This window comes from Sinocyclocheilus grahami, unplaced genomic scaffold (genome assembly GCF_001515645.1).
Source record: "Sinocyclocheilus grahami isolate Dianchi unplaced genomic scaffold, SAMN03320097.WGS_v1.1 scaffold1230.1, whole genome shotgun sequence".
Lineage (NCBI taxonomy): Eukaryota > Metazoa > Chordata > Actinopteri > Cypriniformes > Cyprinidae > Sinocyclocheilus > Sinocyclocheilus grahami.
Window position 1 is genome coordinate 166,068 of NW_015506409.1, and position 15,134 is coordinate 181,201.

At 45.6% G+C, this 15,134-nt stretch overlaps 1 pseudogene; it reads left to right on the plus strand.

The window, feature by feature from the left end:
• The first annotated feature begins 13,806 nt into the window (after positions 1 to 13,806).
• Positions 13,807 to 15,134, plus strand: part of LOC107568270 (extracellular calcium-sensing receptor-like) — a 35,987-nt pseudogene continuing 34,659 nt past the window's right edge.

A 15,134-nucleotide genomic window follows, 5' to 3' on the forward strand; every position in this document is an offset into this window, starting at 1 on the left:
TCCAGCATATGTGAGTTCACCAGGGAAATATGCAGTTGCTGTGGAGATATTTGCCATCCTGGCTTCAAGTTTTGTATTACTGGTGGTCACATTTGCCCCGAAGTGCTACATCATCCTTTTACATCCAGAGAAAAAACACTAAAAAAGCCATCATGAGAAGAGAAGCACAAAATAAATAGTTTTACATTATTGCGGTCAACCATCTACAGACACATTGGTGACATTTTGATTAGTATTTTACTTGAATTTTGAAATCTGAATTAAATTGATAGTTACAATTATATTATTATTTTTTTTTGTGTGGAAACAATTTAAACTTCATCAGTCTCTTTACAATGTGATATAATTTAAAATAATAACAATTATTTAAAAAAAAAACACTGAATTAGCATTTTCATTAGATTACGGAGATAAAAACAGAGAGAAAAAACATAACATTCTTGGGACCAATTAGCTGATATTTATCCATGATCTAAATGCATGTTGTTGATCTTATTGTAAACAGTTCATCCATGCATGTGTTTCAGAATTTTTAATCAAAATGTCATAACTTGGTCTTCTGGTGAAATTACAGATTTCTCTTGGTTGACATATTCCGGTCTTCTCCAATCACTTTTCCCCAGTTTACTTAAACCACATCCACTATCAACTACAAGCTTGCATTCAGATGTCTCTCTATTGTTGAATGTTACACCTGTCAGGATCATGGACTGTCTGTGTCATGTTTTGCCCCTGTTCCTGTTCCCTTATTTCGTCATGTTCCTGTCCTTGTTTTGTAAATTAGTCATCCCATACACCTGCGTTTCCCCAATTATCCCCTGTATTTAAGTCCTAGTCTGTATAGTCTGTCTCTGCCGGTTCTACTTGTTATGTTCATGTGTTTCCTGCCGTTGCCAGTGTTGGATGTACCCTGTGTTTCTTTGATTAAAGACTGTTTCATTTATTCCTCGTCTCCATCGTTCCTTGCCATCACAGATTGTGACAACACCCTCATCTCAAAATCCAACTATTTTTATTCTTTGACCAGCATTTCTCAACAGGGCATTCAGAGAACAACGGTAAATCTTGCAGCAACATTTTGAAAAGGGTTTGTTCACAATTCACCGCAAAATGAGCTGAAACTTGTAACTAATTCTCAGAATATGAATAGGCAAACAAGTGATTTACAACAAATTTTAATGGGAAACAAATGAATGACAGAAAGTGATAGTCTTGCCAGATCTGTGCTAAAATAAAAACCGCGAACCAAACCGCTCCGTCTCGGGCTGTCTGCAGCTTGGCTTAGGCAACCGGATCTCCAAGCTCCACCTTGGACACTCCTTCTCAGCCTGCGGAACCATTGGCTCCACCTTGGCTCCTCGCTCTTTTGTCTCCACCGTGGATTGTCATCCCACAGCCTCTGCCGGGATTCCTCATCTCTCTGGTTCTGCCTTGGCTGGTCATCACCCTAATTTTGCCTTGAGCTTCTGGACCTCTCACTGCGCCTCAGCCCTCCACACCTTCGGCTCCACTCCTCTTTCCCTATGGCTACACTTTTGTGAAAGTATACTTTATTGCCCCTGAAAGGAAATTTGTTATAGACTTCATGATGCTGCACAGACCAAAAAAATAAAAATAAAAAAATCACAAAGACATCAAACATTACCACATATCTTCAATGCTAACATACCATCAAGCTAAACTGCTATTAAACATTCACAAAGATAGAGGTACAAAATAATTAACATATCTATTTAATTTACAGACTAGAACGTCATATCTTATCCCAGAGGGAAGCAATTCATAATGTAAATTCTAAAAAATATTGAAAATATTCTGCACCTAATTTAGCATATCTTAATAGCTGATTCGATTAATTCTGGACAGATTTTGGTTTTGAAAACATCAGATGACAAATGATCGTATTTGTATATATATATACAGGTGCATCTCAATAAATTAGAATGTCGTGGAAAAGTTCATTTATTTTAGTAATTCAACTCAAATTGTGAAACTCGTGTATTAAATAAATTAAATGCACACAGACTGAAGTAGTTTAAGTCTTTGGTTCTTTTAATTGTGATGATTTTGGCTCACATTTAACAAAAACCCACCAATTCACTATCTCAACAAATTAGAATACTTCATAAGACCAATAAAAAAACATTTTTAGTGAACTGTTGGCCTTCTGGAAAGTATGTTCTTTTACTGTACATGTACTCAATACTTGGTAGGGGCTCCTTTTGCATGAATTACTGCATCAATGCGGCGTGGCATGGAGACAATCAGCCTGTGGCACTGCTCAGGTGGTATGGAAGCCCAGGTTGCTTTGATAGCGACCTTCAGGTCATCTGCATTGTTGGGTCTGGTGTCTCTCATCTTCCTCTGAGGATGAAGTTTCGGCGGGGCTGCCCCCCTCGGGTGTTGTCGCCACCGCCAAATCGGACCCAGAGCTGACGACCATGCTTGCCCAGGCAGCCGTGAGTATCGGGCTGGCAGTCAACAGACCGCCCAGTCCCGAGCCCTCGCGGCTGGATGATTGGTTTCTTGGAGCGGGACGTGGCTCACAACCACGCTCTGCTCCAGTGCCTTTTTTCCCGGCGGTGCATGAGGAGCTGACGAAGTCGTGGATGGCTGTAATCCTCACTACCCTCGATGGCGGGGCGGCCAGGGGGTAAGTTGACATTCCCCAGGTGGAGAGAGCATTTGCGGTGCACCTGTGCCCGCAAAACGCCACCACTTGGAGGAATCGTCCGCGTCTCCCGTCCAAAGCCTGTAAGCTGACAGCTGCTTTTGCGGCCAAGGCTTACAGTGCTGTGGGCCAGGCTGCCTCTGCCTTGCATGCTATGACCATCCTGCAAGTTTACCAGGCTAAGGCACTCAAACAAATGCATGAGGGTAAGTCTGACCCGAGGTTGATGCAGGAGCATTTGGCGACTAAAGTCACGGCGCGGTCCCTCGGGAAGGCGTTGTCCACTATGGTGGTCCAAGAGCGCCATCTCTGGTTCAACCTGGCAGAGATGAGAGATGTCAACAAAGTACGCTTTCTCGACGCTCTTGTCTCTCAGGCTGGTCTGTTAGGCGACACTGTCGAGGACTTTGCCCAGCAGTTCTCGGCAGTACAGAAGCAGACCGAGGCCATTCAGCACATCCTGCCCCGGCATGAGGCACCAGCCACCGCTCTGCCGCGGGCCAAGCCTCAGATTGCTCATCACCGTGGGCGCCCTCAACCCGTCCCGTTGGCTCATTCGCACAATCCGACTCGGCTATGCGATTCAGTTCGCCAGGCGACCTCCCAGGTTCAGCGGCATTCTCGTGACTTTGGTGGCAGTCCGAGACGCACCTGTCTTGCACGAGGAGATTGCTGTCCTCCTGGCAAAGGATGCAGTCCTCCCCTTCGGGATGTCCCTGTCGCCCCGCGTCTTAACGAAGGTGGCGGAGGGCGCTCTTGCCCCGTTACGGGAAGTGGGCATCAGGATCCTCAACTATATCGATGACTGGCTCTTTATGGCCTGGTCACAAGAACAGTTGTGCGATCACAGGGACCTGTTGCTCCGGCACCTCAGCCAGTTGGGGCTTCGGGTCAACTGGGAAAATAGCAAGCTCTCCCCTGTGCAGAGACTCTCTTTTCTCGGTGTGGAGTTAGACTCGGTGAGTATGACGGCGCGACTCACTAACGAGCGTGCCCAGTCAGTGCTGGACTGCCTGAGTTCCTTCAGAGGCAGGACCGTGGTACCACTGAAACATTTTCAGAGGCCCCTGGGGCATATGGCATCCGCAGCAGCAGTCACGCCGCTCAGATTGCTCCATATGAGACCACTTCAGCACTGGCTACACTCCCGAGTCCCTAGGTGGGCATGGCGCCGCGGTACACATCGTGTCACCATCACCATTTTCAGCCCCTGGTCGGACCTTGTTTTTCTACGGGCCGGGGTGCCCTTAGGACAAGTATCCAGGCATGTCGTTGTCACGACGGATGCCTCCAGTACGGGCTTTGGCACATCAATTGCCTAGAGCTGTTGGCAGTGCATCTGGCCTTGCGGCTGTTCAGGCCACTGATGCAAGACAAGCATGTGTTGATCTGCATGGACAACACTGCGGCGGTTTCGTACATCAACCGGCAGGGAGGTCTACGATCACGCCGCATGTCACAGCTTGCCCACCATCTCCTCCTCTGGAGTCAGACGTGGCTCAAGTCGCTGCGCGCCGTTCACATTCCGGGGGAGCTCAATCGTGCAGCAAATGCGCTTTCACGAAAGCTCACGCTCCCCAGAGAATGGCGACTCCATCCCGAGATGATCCAGCTGATCTGGAGTCGATTCGGGGAAGCCCAGCTGGACCTGTTTGCTGCCCGCGAGTCCTCCTACTGCCAGCTGTACTCAGGGGAGCTCAATCGTGCAGCCGATGTGCTCTCACGACAGCTCATGTTCCCCGGAGAATGGCGACTCCATCCCGAGACGATCCAGCTTATCTGGAGATGATTCGGGGAAGCCCAGCTTGAACTGTTTGCTTCCCGCGAGTCCTCCCACTGGCAGCTGTACTACTCACTGACTGAGGCCCCCCTCGGCACGGACGCACTGGCACACAGCTGGCCTTGGGCTCTTCGCAAGTATGCGTTTCCCCCAGTGAGCCTTCTCGCACAGACACTGTGCAAGGTCAGGGAGGACGAGGAGCAGGTCCTACTGGTTGCACATTTCTGGCCCACCAGGACCTGGTTTCTGGATGCAGTGGACGGCCGGTCCCTGGGAAAGCACGATCTCTTCGTCAGGTTCCTGAGGGGTTCCAGAAGGTGAAATCCTCCTAGGCCACCCCTGGTGCCCTCTTGGGTCCTCTCTATCGTCCTGGCGGGACTTCAGAGGGGTCCCTTTGAGCCGCTGGATTCAGTCGAGCTTAAGTTCCTGTCTGCTAAGACAGCGCTCCTGACTGCTCTCACTTCCATCAAGAGGGTTGGGGACCTCCAAGAATTTTCGGTGAGCGAAGAGTGCCTTATGTTCGGGCCGGCCTACTCTCACGTGGTCCTGAGACCCCAGCCTGGATATGTGCCCAAGGTTCCCACCACTCCCTTCCGAGATCAGGTGGTGAACCTGCAAGCACTGCCCTCGGAGGAGGCAGATCCAGCCCTTGCATTGCAGTGTCCCGTAAGAGCACTGCGCATATACGTGGACCGCACCCGGATCTTTATAAGCTCTGAGAAGCTCTTTGTCTGCTACGGAGGTCAGTAGAAAGGGAAGGCTGTCTCCAAGCAGAGGTTGGTACACTGGATAGTGGATGCCATCGCCTTGGCGTACCAATCCCAAGGCGAGCCGTGCCCCCTGGGGGTGAGGGCTCACTCCACAAGAAGTGTTGCCTCCTCCTATGCGCTGGCGCACGGCGCCTCTCTGGCAGACATCTGTAGAGCTGCGGGCTGGGCGACACCGAACACCTTCTCGAGATTATACAGTCTCCGCATTGAGCCATTTTTTCCCCGTGTGTTGAGTAACAGCTAATCGGCGGGAAGAGCTGGCCGGTGTCACGCTTGCTGCACCATTGGGATGCGAGCGCCTTTCTCCTCCTCCAGTAAGTTCCCCGGACAGTGAACCCTGGTTGAGTATCCTCCAGCTCCCCCGGCACTCAGACTGGGAGGAGCAGGCCCAGTATCGGTGTTAGCTTGCCCGGGTCTCTGGTCAGACCCCGTACAGGGCTAGGTGTCCATATGGCTTGGTTCCCTGCGGGCAATCCCATATGTGTTTTCTTCCATGGTAAGGTTTCCCTCTTGGTAAACCTGTGTCTTCCCTTTGACAGAGTGTTCTGTCAGTCTCTGCTGGCAGCTGCTCCATCCCTACTCTCAGGTAGGACCTGCCCTAGAGACCCATTCCATATGTAGTACTGCCCCAGGTCTGGGCCAGTCCATGTGAGAATCTCTAGGTTACCTCCCTACGGGTAGGGTGTGGCCTCCGTAGCACCCTTCTCCGGAAGGCTCGCTTCCCCATTGTTACTGCAAAAGCTGTAAGTAACAAATAGGAAAGACTTAAAGCAAATCTTTCACTGAAGGTTGAAATCCTTTCGGTTAAGACTTTCTGTGGGGAAAGGAACAGCGGCTTGGCTATCTCCAGCAGGGATATACTCACCTGTGGTCCCCGCGGGTACCAAGGTCAGCGAATTTGCGCTGGGGCAGTGGGTAGGTTACGACCTTTGTGTAGCATTTGTCTGTCATGCAGTTGCTTGCCAACATTGGCTACGCCATAGGTTTGTGACGGGGTTCAGGTTGTAGCGCTTTCCAGGGCCCCATAATGTCGTTGCGACATACTGATGGAGGGAACGGAGACGTTATGTCCCCTTGCTACAACCTCAAACCATAGCTGGTGGCCAGGGACAAGTTCTTGGCTCCTTAGCATAAAACCTTAAGAGTGGATGCACCTGTCGCCTATTTATACCCGTATGCACGGGGAGTGGTTCAGGTATGCAAAATCCACTAGAAACATTTCATTGACGTTAAAAGTCAGAGATGATTGGGGCTCCCAGGCGAACCCCCATAATGTCGTCATGACATAACGTCTCCGATCCCTCCATCAGGGAACCAGGGTTACGTATGTTACCAAGACGTACTGGTTAGTTTATTAAGGCATTTTTATTGTATTTATTATTGGTAACTAACATTAGTTAATAATATTATTATTGTTATTAGGCAATATAAACCTAAACCTTTTTAATTAAAATTATAATAAAATCACAAATTTGTATCTGAAATGTAATGTCAGAAAGTTTTTCAAGTGTTTGTGCTCTGATGACCCTATAAAGTGCATTGCATTCAGCCCAGCCTAGCCTCGTGTTGGCAGCACGTCCCTTAACCCGTTGAGATGGTCTTTGCAGCTCTCTGAGTGGACGACAACATCACCCAAGGTAGCTGCTGCATACTGCAGGATTTCTATCGAACAGACACAGATATGCCATTGAATCAACTCATCACGAGGTCTAAACTAATCATCTATGACTCATCACGTGACGTTACGTGATAGAATCACTATCACGTGACGTCAATATTCTGAGTCAGTTCCTGTCAGCGCCTCGTTGTTATCTACTTAGAAGAGGGATAATAACTAACTCAATCAGGAGAACGACAATAGATCTTTTCTTACAACACGGCCCGAGGAGAAGCACCTCATGGGCGCAATGTATGGAACTGTTATATCCAACAGGAAAAGGACGAGTAAATTAACTGACGCCCTCAGGCCTGCAAACACTGGATCTATACGTGACTATCACATGACTCTTGATCACCTGCTTCCTGCTCTTCTGAAACCCAACTGACCCGCGTTCTTTTCTCTTTCAACAAAAGAAACAGAACCTTGCATGACGATTTTAAAAGACAATCATTTAAAATAATTTAAAGTATTAGAGAAATATACTCCCAAATAATATGCTTTCTGTTTGATGTGTTATCGGAACCTATGATATTTTAATCTTTGCCTTATAACTTTTCCTTTCAGCAGATAGCCAGTGTTTAGTATCGGGTGAAAGCTTGTTTTATTTGCAGAAAAAAAATGATATTCAGCATCATTCTCTGGTGATAATACTTTTATAAAAAGTTATTAAAAGTTTCAGAAATACTCCCCATGGGGAGCATGTGATTCATGCATGATAAATTAACAGTATGGGGCGTGGTTAAGGCCCTGCAACAACCTCTGATTGGAAGACCACGCTATGGGATGGACCAAAATCAGCCTGCTTAAAGCCTTCATTTTGGCTGTTTGCTATCTCAATCTTTGGCCCTTCCGCCTTATTGATTGCGCTACAAAGCGCTCACAGCCGTAACATCAGGCTAGTGATCCTCCAGAACTCCAAAACTTTGTCAAATTTCGTGACTGCAGAAATCTTCAAAGCTTAGTCTTTGCAAACAGAATCTGAGAAGAACTTCCAGCGCGTCGTCATGTCACAAGGAAACCAACCAATCGCCGGAGGGCATCCCCACGCGTCAGCAGCCACTCCGCAGCCCCGGGATTCCCTCAAGTAGCCATCCAGGAAGCCTGTTGTCAGCTGTCAACTTGAACGCAAGTAACAAACAAATCACCATTTCTTGCTGAACTGGCGCTGAATTGATTTTGAGCGGTAAAGATAAGCCAAGTCTCTGCTTTTATGAATTTTCTCAGGTTGAATTTAAAGAACTCGTAGAAAACCAGTATTAGAACTTTGGGAACTTCATGCAAATGCAGCAACTAATTTCCTGAACATTTTGTGTGTGTGTGTGTGTGTGTTTTAGCTTAGTTTAATGTGCCATAGAATAGCGAATAAACTTTTGTTTCATTTATAAAGTATTGTCTTGTGTCGTGTATTTTAAAGTCAAACTTTGCCCAGATCCTTTGTTACCTTGCTCAAAATTAATAAGATTACCATTTTGTTTGTGTTGTCGTTGGCCATGAAGTAATAGGAACAGAATTGTTAAGATATGCTGATTTTAACGCTCGGACGAACCGTTGATAAAGTATAAGCTCTAAATTTTGAATCAGATCAACTTGAAGAAATCAACATCGAATCTTTAAGAATCGATTCCCTAAAAGCTGAAATAAAAGCTAAATCCTTAAAGTTATTACATATTATGGTGGAGAAAAACAGCGGGAAAATTTAACTCAAAAATTCATAACACCAAGTAATTTTGTGTATTTGTTCTATTTCTAACCGGAAGAAATAGATCAGAGATAGAGGAACAGAGTTTTGTGTGTTATTGTACCTGTTATTATGGCATGGCAGAGCGTTTTGGATGAATGAAATGCAACGCGAGTTGTTGTTTAAAGAAGTGAACGTCAGTAAATAATTAACATTTAAATGCTGTCTGCTAAAACAGATTAAGTCGCTTTAAAATGCGCACGAAGAGAGAAGTGAGCAGATTCCTAATTTTCTTCTTTTATAAGGCCTTATAGCTTGATTTGTTGGCGCGTGTTCCACTTCCAAATTCATCTATGCTATTAAATCTCCCTGGGTACCGAGCTTAGAGTAGGTAACTAATGCTTGTGGCCATTTAATTCACTAAAACTAGTGAACTTGACATGCGGTGCTCAGAGAGAGTGTCCGAACATTATTTTATGGAAGAATTGTGAAATCTTGATCAAGTAGAATTGTGGTTTCCTGTCTATATAGACTAACAGAAAGTGCTTAGATCCGCCAAGATCTACAATAACGTTATTGTATTAATTGCAGAAAATCTGTAGATTAATTTACCTCACTCTAATGAGTTGAGATTGTTCAGCGCTGTAAAATAATAACCTCAATAGTGCTTTTTGGTTGTTTTGTGTGAAATGCGCTGACATCTCCTATGATGTACTTAAACTGTGTATAACCATAGACTGTGTGTAGCACATGATAGCTCATTGCAGGGTACGTTGCCATAGTAACAGCCGTAACCCGGAAGTTCTAAGAAACCTTTTCCAGGGTAACTTTCAAGTGCGCAAGTGCAGTCCTGGCTGTACGCGATCTCACAGGTGGTTTTTGATAACATCTGTTTAAGGCTGGTCCTTCCCCTTCAGCTGGTATCAGTTTAAACTGCCATAGCTGTTGTCTTTTTTTAGAAAATTAATCCTGGTCCTCGGCCTCATTACTTTAATTCTACATTGTGATTGATTCCATAATTGCTCTTATAATTGCGAGTGTTGCCTGGTTGTGCTAAAAGCCGTAGCTGTTTGAGAGGCTCAATGCAGTATGTGAGGATGGAGTGTCCGGTGACCTTACAGGAGCTCACTTGGTGCGCTCAAGCAGTGGGCCCTGCCACTGGACTCCACTGAACCAATTTAACTCACCACCAAGCCTAGTTTATAAGAGCACTGACCCATCCAGTTAGTAAAAATTAGGGTTTTCCTCAATACTTAGGTTAGTTTTATCCTGCTAACACAGCAAAACCAAACCCCTAAGTGTATCGACTCAACAGCGCCACCACACTGTCAACCTTGTTATTCGTTCTGATATTGGGAACAAATCCTCACTCTCCTTCTTCTCTGTCTCTCTGCTGCTTTCTTCTAATTTGACTACTGCAGCTGTTTGCTGGGATTTTGCCTGTGGATAAATCATAAAGCAGATAACTTTAGCAATTGAACAGGTATTTGTGAAACTTGAGAACGTCAGTTCAAAATTGTCTTCCATTTCCCTTCCACTCTCTTGTGAAACCCTACCCAGCCAAGTCTAAAGCAGGTCAACGAGAAGGTAGGCATCGGCAATATTTTAAACACACCCGAAGAAAACTCTATTAGTCTCTCAATGGCAAGATTGACACCATAAACTAATTACAGTCATTGCTGTTGTTTTCCTTCACCCCGGAGGAAATTTTAATAGCAATCACAGTTTTATTACAAAAAAAATCCCCATTTACAATCCTCTGTCCAGAAGCATCCAGTTATTACCTTGTTCTGTTAGTGTTCTTCTTTTCTTTCTCTGTTCTCTAGCTGTGCTACCTGTGTGTGTGCTCAATAATTTTCTCCACAGAGACTACAAATTAAAAAGCACGCCCACCAGAGGATCACCGTCACAGAGAACCACACTCACCTGCTCATTACACACTCAACATCAGCACACACTTTACATTGCACATTTACACCCGTTTTGCTTGTTTTTTTTTTGTTTGTTTTTTTGTCCTCTTCAAGGTCTGTGTTAGTCTCGGTTCTAGATTTCCCTCACCGTGTCAAAACATGTCTCGCACAACAGACCCTGTTGGCCACTGGGAGGACATCGAGACATGGCTAAGTGTTGCAACAGACAGCCTCCTACCTAAGGTGGCTGAAACACTGAGGCATCAGACACAGGACCTGCTGGATGACAACATAACAAGCCTCATGAGACAAGACCCAAATCAGAGCTCCGAACAACCTCCAGCCCTGAACTGCTCACAAAAAGACTGATTACCGACTGCTCCGAGAAGCCCTCATTAAATAGTTTGCCGTCCGAACAAGAGACTAGTGAGGGTCTGTCTGGCCCTGCTCCAGGTGCATCGACACCTCTGGACAAATGCGTGGGCAGAGGGAACCGCGACTTTGGATTCCAGACTGGGAAAAATAGGTGGCTGGTACCCTAAACTACACTCAAACGGAGACAGGCCCGTGGCAGATACAGGTAATGAGTTATGTGTGTACTCAACCCATGAAAGCTGCTGACTCCAAGAGGATGGTTTCTGAGAGACCAAACATCGCAACATACATTCTAGGTCTTGATTGGCTCTCTCGGTTTGACCATTACTCTGGGGATGATACCCAGAAGAAAGACTAACCGTCGCCCCCAACAAATGACAAAACTCACTCCAAAATGTAGAGACAAACTGAGGCCCCCTGTCAGAGACCACATCCGTTGGGAGGCCATGAATGCGAAAAACGTGGTCAATGACAGCAACCGCTGTCTCTCTGGCAGACGGTAATTTAGGCAGAGGGATGAAATGAGCAGCCTTCAAGAACCGGTCCACCACGATCAAAACCACCGTGTTCCCACTTGAGGGCGGGAGACCTGTGACGAAATCTAGCGAAATGTGGGACCAGGGTCTTGAGGGAACTGACAGCGGCTGAAGGAGTCCAGCAGGGGGTCGATTGGAAGTCTTAGAAACGGCACAGACAGAGCAAGCCAAAACATTGTATGTCGTGAGCCATAGATGGCAACCAGAACCGTTGTTTAATAAAAAAAAAAAATAGTACGACTCACCCCAGGATGACAAGCCACCTTGGAATTATTGTCAGTAACCCCTTACCTACTGACGGGTTCTGGCTTTTACGGGACACTGTGCTGTGATGTGTCCAGCAGCTCCGCAATACAGTCAGAGACCCTTATCTCGCCGCCTTAGATTCTCCTCCAGGGAAAGACGGGATCTGCCCATCTGCGTGGGTTCCGGTTCGGAGAAGGAAACATCCGCGTCGGAGGAGATGACAGAAAGGTGGTTCAGTAGATTGGCCGCCGGAGCTCGGCGCGCTCGCTGATCTCTCTGCTGCAATCTGGTGTCCACCCGAATAGCCAGATTGATGAATCCATCCAGCGTTGTAGGTAACTCCAGTGCTTAGATCTCATCCTTGATATAATCAGAAAGTCCATGTAAAAACATGTCCCACTGCGCTTCAAGATTCCAATGGCACTCCGCCACCAGGGTGCGGAATTCAGTGGAGTAATCCGCGACGCTCCGATCTCCCTGCCGTAACTCCGCCAGAAAACGAGCCGCCTCTCTGCCCGAAGCCGCCCAATCAAAAACCTTCTTGATCTCATCCGAAAACGACTGAAATGACATGCAGCAAGGAAGCCTCTGCTCCCAAACGGTAGTTCCCCAGAGAGCTACCTGTCCAGAGAGCAGTGTTATGACAAACGCTATCTTCGATTCCTCCATAGGAAACGACGATGGTTGAAGAGAGATATACAAAGAACACTTGGCAAGAAAAGAGCGGCATTGCTGTGACTCACCAGAGTAAAAAGCTGGAGGTGGAAGGCGGGGTTCGGTGAAACAAATGACCTGATTCGGGACAGAAGACACAGGTGGATTAGGTGCAGTGTGTTGCTGGACGGACTCAGTCTGGAAATGTTGTAGCTGGGTGGTAAGCTCCGAGACCTGAGAGACCAGGGCTTGAACAGCGCGATTAGAGGCTGCCATCTGTTCCTCCTGGCAATCCATACGTGAAGTACTGTGAGCCAAAAAGTCTCTTAAATCTGATGCACTCGCTGGATCCATAATGGTCATATCTTTCTGTCATGAAACAGAAACACAATATCCAATTGCAAGTGAAAAGGAAGTGTTTATTAGACAACTCCAACTACATCAAGTAGAAGTGCAGGTAACCCAGCAGTGCAGAGTCTCAGCTCAGGTAGAGAATACTCCGAGCAGTCCAAACCCTCCAGGGAACAGGTAACCGGTGGGAATACACTCAAGAACAAGAAGGTCTGACAGAGAACCAGACAAGACATGAGCAACAACAATCTGACAACCCTCCACAGAAACGTCAGTCAGATATAGGCAGTGCAGATGAGCTACACCTGTGACCGCTCTGATCAGCTTGTCAGGTGCGCGGTAACTAGGCAACACTGATGAGCACAAGGAGAAGATAACACACACACACACACACACACACACACAGACACAGACACAGAATGAGCACACAGACCCATGAACCATGACAAAATGTGGCAGTCTTGTTACTTACTTGTTCAGATGACAATATACGGTTGAAAATTCTTATTTGGGTCATATATTCCAAGATGTAGGCTACACCGGTGTGGTGACTGACACATATCCCTCAAAACATTAGATTCAGCCGCGTCGGCGCACAACCCACGCAAGGAAGGTAATTCCGCAAACAGCTGCAATTGCAGGTTTTCAAACAGCGATGGCTACAAAGAAGCAGCCTTATGAACTGCAGCTTTAAATCAATGACGTAAAATTCACATTTCAATAAAGTCAATCACAAAATAACAGTACCGCTTTGAGGAAGTTTCCTGGGATCTCAGAAGTCAACCCAGGTGGCATGAGGGGCTACTTTAATAATACTATTTTTTGCCTATGGGCCGTGCCATATCACATAAACATCTTTGTAATTATTACTAAGGAAATAAGCTGGAGTAAATGTGGAATGCTTACAACTTTTGTAATAACCACATTAGGATTATACAGGTCTTAATGATGGACCACATGTGTTTTAAAGTTAAGTAAACAAAACAACATGACATGACTGCCATCTAAATGTCAGATTAAAGACTATCATGACAATTTTAAAATGCAGTGTAATTAACCACATCCCTCTCTCTTTATGTATGTTTGTTGTGTTCCTATCATGCAACTATATCTCTGTAGCTTTGATAGCCAGTTCAGGTACCTGTAAGCTACAGGGACACTTTACACTGAATGGGATGTACAAGGATGGAGACTTTCTCATTGGTGGTTTATTTGAGGTTCAGTACCTCAAAGCATTTCCAGAGCTGAGTTTCAGAACGGAGCCAAAACTATCACACTGTGAGCTGCGAGTCTAGACCACACCAACAGAAGAAAACATAAAAATATTTTGTAATTATTTAAAAATGTACAGCTATTTTTTTGTGACTGAGTACACACTATAAGTTATCAATGATAATTTAGTCTAAGCAGCCAATGTTATACATGATTAAATGGTTACATGACTGGAATCATTCACTGCATATGTTAACTTTGTATACAAATTTCCAAAAGTCCAAAAACATGATCTTACATTAAGCTGACAGTTTGTTATGAAGTTCAGTTAATCTTATTAATTTTTCTACTTTTGCTGTTACATTTAGGTTTACTGGAGTTAAGGATGTAATTTAATTTGTATTGTATTCTCCAGCTTCTATATGACAAGCTTCTAGCAGGCACAAATAATGGTTTTTGCTATCAATGAGATTAATAACAATCCCAACCTGCTGCCTAACATCATGCTTGGTTACCAAATCTATGACAACTGTTTAAGGCTTGGAGTGGCATTCTGTGGTGCTACAGCTCTGGTTAGTGGGACAGAGGAGACCGTCTCTGACCTCAACTACAAAGGCCCACCACCAGTGATTGGAATCATAGGTGATCCAGGTTCTACTCATTCTATTGCAATTTCCAGTGTCATGGGGCTGTTTTGACTGACTATGGTATATATTTAAAAAAAAGTATTTCCAAAATATTCACATGAAATATATCTCTAAACTATTAATTATCTCTAAACAAGCTAAAATAGCAAAGACTTACATGTTTATCTTGTCAGTGTTTACCTCTCTATTCTGCAACCCTTTTCTGTGAGAAAAACAATCCCGCTTCTTAAAAAAAGAGAGAATACACACACACACACACACACACACACACATAGCCGCGGGGTGAATGAGAACACAGACTCGGTACTGATCGAAAGAGCCCTGGAGGGTGATTTATTGCCCACACACTGATCACACGTGCTCTGATGAATGGTGCTCGTGCCCGTCTCAGCGTGGTGCTCGTGGGGTGAAGTGCCGTGGTGCAGATCCCTCTCCCAGGGTGCCTTCGGTGTCTGTGAACAAGGAGAAACAAGCATTACTGTCGCCTGGAGCTCCAGGTGCGCCACAGGTGCATCGGTGATCAGTGTGGCAGCGGCGTTTCCAGGGCGACGCTAAACTGGACTTGGGATACTCGCCACAACATTATATATATATATATATATATATATATATATATATATATATATATATACAGTATATATAAC